Source organism: Palaemon carinicauda, chromosome 14 (genome assembly GCF_036898095.1).
Source record: "Palaemon carinicauda isolate YSFRI2023 chromosome 14, ASM3689809v2, whole genome shotgun sequence".
NCBI lineage: Eukaryota > Metazoa > Arthropoda > Malacostraca > Decapoda > Palaemonidae > Palaemon > Palaemon carinicauda.
Window position 1 is genome coordinate 3,518,700 of NC_090738.1, and position 9,576 is coordinate 3,528,275.

General features: G+C 52.0%; 1 pseudogene; it reads right to left on the minus strand.

Moving 5' to 3' along the window:
• Positions 1 to 5,405: 5,405 nt before the first annotated feature.
• LOC137653878 (5S ribosomal RNA) lies at positions 5,406 to 5,524 on the minus strand (annotated as a pseudogene).
• Between the last annotated feature and the right edge of the window lie 4,052 nt (positions 5,525 to 9,576).

Sequence of the window (9,576 nt, forward strand, 5' to 3'; positions counted from 1 at the left end):
GTGTGTGGGAGTCATCATACATCTGGCAGGGTTGACTGTGCATGGGTGGAGGAGCTCTCACAACAAGAGTGTGAGAGCAGGAAGCCATGCCGGGCGCACAACCGTGGGAGGTGTAGGCCCACGGGTGCATCGTCAACCTTCTCCGTAGTCGGAATGTGGGAGCTGGCAACAACAAAAGCAGAGTGCTGGTGCGTGGGAGGGGCTGCGGTGGGTTGAGGAGCATGCGGTATGGTATGCAGAGCATGCTGTAAGGTATGCTGCTCATGCTGCATGGTATGCGGAGCATGCTGTAAGGTATGCAGAGCATGCTGCATGGGCTGCGGAGAATGCCGCATAGTGCTGGAACCCGGCAGCTCTACAGAACCTTCCCACTGCTGATGCGGTAGCTCACGCATGTTAACAGATGGTGCAGCAAGAACATGCGTCTGGCAGGGTGGACTGCGCATCGGTGGTGGAGTTCTCACAGGTGGAGGGTGGGAGCAGGCAGCCGCAGTATCTGCTGAGCGCACAACCTCGGCGGGTTGTAGGTTAACAGGTGCATTGTCAACCTTCCAGCATGATACTCCTGCATGAAGGAGCAAGCTGAGACTGTATAGTCTGCAGCATGGACCACTAGGGTCTATGAAAGACAACAACAAACGGAGCTACTGTCCGTTGTGACTGAGGGTCTAAAACAGCTGGTGCGGCAACAGACGGAGTTACTGCCTGTTGCGGTACCACCTTGCCTCTCTTGGGAGGTGTGCAGTTGTCGTACTGCAGCGAGTCCGAACTGACCCAGTGGCTACACCTAGGCCGTTGGACTTGCGCGGAAGGGACCGACTTGCACTTAAAAGCTGCAAGATTTGGTCCATGGTTTCTGCGAGAAACCTCTTCCGCAGACGAGGAATAAATGGGCTCTCTCGTCTTTGTGTGGGTGGGGTGATCACGTCGGCAACGTGTGTAGATACACCCGAAACCACGGAGGGAAACGTCTGTTCGTCGATCAAGGCCTGAGGAACCCATAAGTCCTTCGACATTACTTCTCCCCTGGGCTTGGGAGCTTGTAAGAGGTATCGGACTAGGTGAACAACTGGCACGAACAGACGAACCCTCGAACGCAACACTGTAACACTTTGCGCATATCACTTTATCACTTTTGATTTTCTGTTTGCACTTATTTCACTGAACTCGAAACTTTAAGTGGTTTGTACCTGAAACACGCAATCCTATCCTTCATTAAAAGGTAGTAATTGCGAAAACAGTATTACAATGTAACAGAAAAACATAATGAAAGATAAAGAATTCAGTGGCTGGAAAAGAGACTAAACACTAGATCAAATAAACTACGTTTAAAATCTCTCACCGCATAAAGCCTGGGAACAAGAATAAAACTCTAGAAACGTTTTACCTTCTTCCCCTATAGCGACTAGGGAGAAGAGCAAAAAAACGAGAACAACGTTACCCGCTTGAACGAAACGTTTATCCTCCTCTCTCTCCCTCCGTCTCTATCTCTCTCTCTCTCTCTCTTGACTTAGAACCTGAGAGATGAGCCCAATTATATATATCGTTAAAACATATTATTTGTTAAAGGAAAAAAACTGAAAGGTTTCCCAAATAAAAAGTTCCTTTATTAGAATTAAAACCATTTAAGCTAAGAAAGAATGAACGAAACGCTAGAAACGGTTTACTCTTACTGCAACGTGAAACCGTGAAATACTCTCTCTCTATCGTAACGATAGAGCGCAAGTTGAACGTTCTGAACGTCAACAACTGCGGAGACTAAACAAAACGTTAGTTCAACTTTGAAAACAGTACGAGACTATCAAAGAAATTCTTTCAAAAACATTAAAATAAAAATAGCATAAATTCTAAACAGGAAAAACGATATGACGGGCTCAATGTTAATTAACTTCGGTTCCAAGTAAGGACCGCCTACTATTAGGAAAGGTCGCATATAAACAAACATAAAAATTAATTTTTATAAGTTTATAATAAATGAAAAGTTAATCGAAGAGGCCTATAAATGGCGGAGAGATATAAAATAAATCTATAACTTTGTTAAGCAAAATTACCAAAAACCTAAACACACTTCCGTCTAAGGGAAGGGTGGGTCATAAAAAGTGAAAGAGAGTCTATACTCTCTTCGACACCAACACTTCCGTCTGAGGGAAGGGTCGGCCATTTAAAAGTGAAAGAGAGTCCATACTCTCTTCGTCACCATAATTAAATCAAATTAATTCCAAAAGCTTGCTAAGCTAATGATAAAGCTTCCTGAATAGCGAAGGCTAAACTCTAGAGCAAATACATCACCAAATCGTGAACAATAACTCCAGAATCAACAGCGTATCCAAGTAGGTCTAGCCGGTGGCACGACAGAGGAAAAATTGAGTTCTTGTTGACAAGAAGTACTTGAGTACCTGCTCACAGATGGCGCTGTTGTGTACACCCCCACCTGTATAGCGATCGCTGGCGTATCCCGACCGTAGATTTCTGTCGGGCAACAGAGTTGACAGCTACATGATCATCGGGTAAGATTAATATTGAAAATTGTATTTTTCCTAACCATACAAACCTTAGCTATTTACATTGGGTTTACCTTTTAGCGCAGCTGAAATGGCGAGCCATTTGAATTCAACGAGGGTGTATTACCCCCGTGCTAGTTAGCGAGGGGGTAGGGGAGTGGTAGCTAGCTACCCCTCCCCCCTCTCACACACAGGTGAAGCTCACTTTCACTTAGAGGTAGGACTTGTCTTGGGGGACAGGGCTGGCGGGCAAATATGTGTAAATAGCTAAGGTTTTTATGGTTAGGAAAAATACAAATTATCTTCGAATTTGTCATTTGTTCCGTAACCAAAATACAAACCACTCTATTTACATTGGGTGACTTACCCCTTAGGTAGGGTGGAAAGTCCCCAGCCATACTGGCTTTCGCTTTACCCGGGGACTCAGAATCCGAGTGAGTCGCACTCGAGAAAAGGAGTCCCTGCACCTCACAAGTTCCTTGCTCCGCAAGGAACCGTGGGGCCTACATAAGCTTGTGTGTGAAGGAAGAAGTGTGACCCGTCCTAGGCAGTTGACCTGGAGTTCCAGAAGGAACTCTGGGTTAGGACGTTCCCAATACCACCTCATCAGGGTATGGGGGACGTGACAGTATTGACTCAATACTCGGAACACAAGAAAGCATGGTTTACCTGCAGAGGTTCGAGGTCAGCTATGCAGAGACCAGGATGCTGCTTCCTCGTAGAGGGGATGATGAAGAAAGAAATAAGGGCCAGACATACTTCTTTCGTTCATGCAGACTAAAACCTGATAACAATGCCCTCAACCTTCTGCTACCTGTCCAAAAAGGAGCCTGAGGTTAGACCAGCTGTTGTGTAGCCACCACAGAGCGATAGAAAACGTATCGAAACTCCTGTGGGTCACGCCCTGCAGGAAGCGGGCTGCGAAGGTCATTAGACGCTTCCAGACTCCAGCTTGTAGCACCTGCGTCACAGAGTAGTATTACTCGAAGGCGAGGGACGTTGCGATGTATCCAACATCGTGCTGTAGGGTGACGTGACGGGGGGGGGGGGTCTGGAGACAGGTCGAGATGAATGTCCTTGAGTCCGAGCTGAAGAGGTATACTGGTGACTCTCCCCCGTGTCCTCCTTGTGCTCCCAAATCGGCTGCAACTGAGGACAAACTGCAGCTGTTCCCAAAGCTAACCTCTCGATTCCTTTACTGGCAAGAAAGAGAAGGTTTTGGGACATCAGATACGGAATGGAGACTCGAAATCTTGAAGGAATTGGACCGAAGGGCCGGGACCCCAAGATTCTGAGTCTAGCCAACAACTCAGGAGCGAACCTGAATGTTGCCTCCCCCTCTTCTTTAGAAAGGGCGGAGTCGTACAAGACCAAGATGATTGCTTACACACTGGCCGCGGCCAGAGTGAGCAGGAGACCCAAGACGGAATACAATCCGAGGCCTGTCGTAAAGGGTCTTGAGAAGATCTCTTAAGGAACTAAAAAGTCCGAGCCATGCTCCAAGTTGGAGGTCTCACTCCGACTAGGGCAGGGACGATCGTAGCTTCGTATGAGCGAGGAAAGATCCAGCGGGCAGGAAAAAGTTATTCCTTTAAGCCTGAAGGTTAGGGAAAGGCTGAGCGACAGGCTTCATTGCCGAGAGCAGAAAGGAGTTTCCTCCCGCCGAAAGGCAATAAGACCGTTATTGCTGGAGAAGAGGCATCAAGGGAAGAGGTATATCTCCCACGGCACCAACCACCGAAGACTCTTCACTTCGCCTGGAAGACCCCTGCGGATGACTATCGCAGATGACGCGACCTCTGTCCCGCGACTGTAGCGGGTTGTCTCTTCTTGAGGAGGAGGCGTAGTGTCTCCAGGCATGAAGCCGAAGCGACGTCCCGGTTCGTGAAAGATGTTGCAGTGTGGTTGTTTGAGTAGTCTGTGCCGTGGGAGAAGCTCTCCCGGGAGTTCCGTCAGGGGAAGCAGAGGGTCCAGAAACCGTTCTGCGCATAGTCCCAGTGGAGCTCTCCCATTGAAAGGTTGACAGACAACCTGGTCTTGTTGAGACCCATTCTCCAGAGACAAAAAAAGAGGGAAGACGCAGGCGTCGAAGTTGTCCCACCATCACCGGAATGCATCTTGTCAGAGTCTCGGGGTCTGAGACTGGGGGGAAGAACAGCGGAAGCTTGAGGTTCCAAGCTGTCGCGATCAGGTCCCCCAGACCAGGACTTGCTGGTTACTCAAGGCCAAAGACCCCCAGGTACACTCTCTCGACGAGGCTCTGCTCAGATAGTCGGAGAAAACATTCCTCTGCCTGGAATGAGAGAGCCGATGGTGGTATTGAGAGTATCTCAATCATCTCGGTATCTCTACTGCAAGATGTGGAGGTGTGAAAATGCGTCCCCTGCTGGTTGGAACACGCCAGAATCATGAAGTCGACGTGCACGGAGCGACTCGGCAGGAGCTGTAGGATCTTTAGGGGGGCCACACTATGGCCCCTAAGCCTGCCTGAATGATGGAGAAGTATCCTTCAGGTCCTGACCATAGGCCTGGACCGGAACATGCCCCCCCCCCCTTTTTTTTTTGACGAGTCCGAGAACAGCATCAAGAATGTGGGGAAAGGACGAGAATATCCACTCCCATCAAGAGGTTCCATAGGTCAACACCCGTTGCAGGTCTAATCGTTCCGGTGGTCCCATAGGGGCCAGGAAGTCCGGTTAATCGTTGCCTGAAACCACTGGAACTTGGACCGGCCCACATGGAACTTATCCTGAGGCGACCGTTCGGAACTATAGACGGGTCAATGAGGAAAGGAGAACTAGGAAACGTTCCAAGGTAGGGCTGAAAGCTCTGCTTGACCGAGAACAGGTACTGCGACTCTCCTCAGCCTTGCCACAGTCAACTGAAGGGAAGGCTCGGAGGAGGTGGCAACAGAATCTGGCGTTCCCAGGTGGTCACCCATCCAAGTACCGACCAGAACCGACGTTGCTTAACCTCGCTGGACGGATGAGAAGCGGGGTTTCCAACGTGGTAAGGCCGATGACTCAATATCATGGTCAGATACTCCAGATGTTGAGGCAGAAGAGAGAAGGCTCCTGGCAAAATACCATGAACCCACACTCGTGGTAAGCATCCGGAAGCTTGTCCCGGCGCTGAAGAAGGTCGAACCCGAGCCTACCGGAGTTGACCAGCCCTCCAAAAAGCGAAGGAGGTGGAAGCCTGCACCTGAGCGGCCATGAGGAAAGCAGGGAGAGTTCTCTGGGGAAAAAAACCTGCGATGCCACGGCGGGATCGCCACACTGCATCATAAGCAGGAGTACCTGCAGTCTAGGCTGAATTCCACGAGCTCCCTGGAAGATGGATGGAATGGGAACTGAAAGTACCCGTCCTTCCGATCCAGGGTTTAAGGAGTCCTGTCGCCTCGTTACCAGTCTGATCGATTCTGCTGTTCTACGCTGGACGAAGTTTGTTCGACAAACTTGATCAGGGCTGAGAGGTCGACTACGGAACTCCCGACTCAGATACTTCCTTACAAGAAAGGATCGACTGAAGAAGCCGGGGGTGAAGCCGTCGATGATCCCATGGAGGACCTTCTCCTAAGGTATGGATCATTCTGCCCAAACGGGCAACTCTTGCCGACCCTATGGCATAGAGGTTCAGAGACACTGAATTCGCTGACAGAGACGGCAGGCGCGATATCCTTGGCTGATCACAGAGATCGTGCGGGAATGGGCATCGGGAAGCTGTCATCCGGATGAGAAACCTTAAGCATCCTCCCAGCGAGAAACCTGCAAGTGGGGGGTGCCAATCCTAGAGTTCATGAACTCTGTCGCTCCCTTTAGGACTATGCCCCCCCCCCCCCCCCCCCCCCGGGAGAGCCTCCCGTGCCATCTGTTCCTGACAGGAGGAAACTGCAATTGGACACCTTGTCTCAGTTGTCATAGACGATAACTTAGGCCGACGTGGTTGAAAGAAAAAAGGCGCTGGAGCCCTGCAGAGTCTGGAAGAAAGCGCCTTGGAGGAGTGAAAACGGAAGTCGATTTCCTCCGCACAGCCGCTGTCTAAGTCTCTGTCCTTGGGCACAAACAAACTCTTCTCAAGGATGGAAGGGTGTCTGAGGTTGTCGACATCCACGGATGAGACACCCGAAAGGAAGCCCTCGGTCAGCGCGTCCAGATGGTCCAACATCGAGCTTGCCCGTAAGTTAGATACTTAACGACGAAACGCCAAGGTGCCTGAGCCCGAGAGGAGGAAAGTACCCATGATCTTCCTGTAGCTTCCTTGAACCAAACCTCGGGCCGTAACCGAGGAGGGAGAGGACCTGGTAAGCCCCCTACACGAGGTGGAGAAGAGGAAGGGGTAAGCAGTCACCCCTTGGCCGATGGAGAAATCTCGAACGGAAAGCCCCCCGCCAAAAATCCTTCCAGGGAATGACGGGGAAGGGCTAACCCAGGTTGTGGAAAAAGGAGTGTTGCTCAGACCTCCCTGAAGATTCTTCCTATTCTTGCAAGTGCCATGCTCTGCGTTTACGGGGTGAGGCCATGTTCTGGAAATACGCTCCAGAAGAACTCGCCAGGGCTGGCCATGCTGCGAAAACCCCAATGGGAATCGTGGTCGCAATCGCCCTGGAGCTCGCGCGATGATAAATCAATGATTTGCGCGTGGGCGAACGTGGAAGCCCCCATGCGCGGTCACGCAGGAACGCAAACGAAGGTGAGCGAAGGAGCGCAGAAGGAGGGCGAGAGCTGGTGGTCGGTGAGCAATAACCCATAGACGAGCAATGGACACTGCAAGAATTAAGCCGACGTTAGTGTGAAGAAACACTGTCGGTTCGAGCGACGGAACACCGTCGGTTCGCGCGGCGGAACACCGTCGGTTCGCGCGGCGGAACACCGTCGGTTCGCGCGACGGAATACCGTCGGTTCGCGCGACGGGACACCGTCGGTTCGCGCGACGGGACACCGTCGGTTCGCGCGACGGGACACCGTCGGTTCGCGCGACGGGACACCGTCGGTTCGCGCGACGGGACACTGTCGGTTCGCGCGACGGAAACCGTCCGTTCGCGCGACGGAAAACCGTTGGTTCGCGCGCGGGCAAACATTGGAGAGCATGTGCGCAGACGCGCAGGCGAATGGGCGCGAGGGTGGGCAGGTGAATGAGCGCGTGTCCGAGGTAGCGAACGCAAGCGCTGGCGCGATGGCGAGGAAACGCGCTGCCGCGTAGGTGAGGAAGACCGCTGGCGATGTGGATCAACAGGCGATCGGTGGTGACCTGGTGAGCGCTGACGCGCAGGTGGGTGATGGCACGCCGGCAAGCGATAGCGCGTAGGCAAGCGACAGCGCGTTGGCGAGCGGTGGTGCGTTAACAAAACGCTAGCGAGCAGATGAAGAATCGCGCGGGTGCGTAGGCGGTTGCCAATGCGAGAGAGAGTAGTGATGGTTAGCGCGCATCGCGCTAACAGAAGGCGCGCAGGTGCATCAGGAAGGTGAGCGCTGAAGCCAGCTATTAATCAGGCGATCCTAGACGGTCAGAACCGTTGGCGCCCATTGGTGCGTGGCAAAGAAGGGCGCGCAGATGTGCGCTGGCAAATGAAGAAAGCTGGCGCACAGAACGACAGAAGAAAAGGTGAGCGCTGGCGAGCAGGAGGAAGATCTACGGCAAGACTCAGCTACCGGAAATCGTGGTCCACAGCAGGCGAGCGCTAGATCGCTACTGATGGTGGTCAGGGGAACTGACACGCATGGCGATCGTTGACGCGTAGGAGATCGCTGGCGAGCAGGTGAACGTTGACACGTCTAAGGTCGCTGGCAAGCTGATGATCGCTGACGACGTGACGGAGGAAGATCTGGATTCAACGCGTGGTGGATGACCCTTCGAATCCAAGCTGAGATGGTATTCTTGGTGACCCTCCTCTTCGTCCTTCCCGTGCTCACAAACAGGGCTTGCACACGGGGACGGACTGCAGCTGTTCTCTTCAGATAACGCCTCAGACTTCTTACTGGACATAGTAGCAGATGGTCCGGGTCACTTGTTACAGAACGGAGACTCGAAACCCTGAAGGAGTCGAACCGTGGGTCCGGCACTCCAGGGTTCTGAGTCTTAGCTACAAACTCAGGGACGAACCTGAACGTTACCTCCCCCCATCCCCTTGAATGGGCGACGTCATATGAGAGACCATGAAGTTCACTGACCCGCTTGGCTGATGCCAAAGCGAGCAGGAACACCGTCTTCCAAGTCAGGTGTTGATCAGAGGCCTGGCGTAATGGTTCGAACGGAGGTCTCTTAAGAGCCCTGAGGACGCAAACCACGTTCCATGGAGGAGGTCTAACATCCGACTGAGGGCAGGTAAGTTCGTAGCTTCGTATGAGTAAAGAAAGTTCCAGCGAGGAAGAAATGTCTATTTCTTTCAGCCTGAAGGCTAAGCTTAAGGCTGAGCGATAGCCTTTCACCGCCTAGACTGAAAGGCGCATTTCCTCCCGCAAATACACGAGAAACTCTGCTATTGCTGGAATAGTGGCATCGAGGGGAGAGATACCCGTCCTACAACACCAACCACAGAAGACTCGCCACTTCGCCTGGTAGACCCCTGCAGATGACTTTCGCAGGTGTCGAGACATCCTCTCCGCAACTTGTTGCGAAAAGACTCTCACAGTGAGGAGACGCTGGATAGTCTCCAGGCGTGAAGCCGAAGTGAAGCTATAGCCTTGTGGTAGATGTTGCAGTGTGGTTGCTTGAGTAGCTCGTGTCGTGGGGGGAGTTCTCTCGGGAGTTCTGACAGGAGCTGCAGAAGGTCCGGGAACCACTCTGCGTGATGCCATAGCGGAGCTATTAAGGTCACTGACAGATTGACCGATAGTCTGGTCTTTTTGAGCACCCTTCTCATCAGACAGAACGGTGGAAAGGCATAGACGTCAATGTTGTCCCACCATTGTTGGAAGGCATCTTGCCAGAGTGCCTTGGGGTCCGGGACTGGGGAGCAGTACAGCGGCAGCTTGAAGTTCAATGAATGAATGAATGAATGATTTAAAGTTTTCAGGCATCCTGACATCTAAGGTCATTGACGCCGGTAACATTTAATTTATGTATACAAAAATAA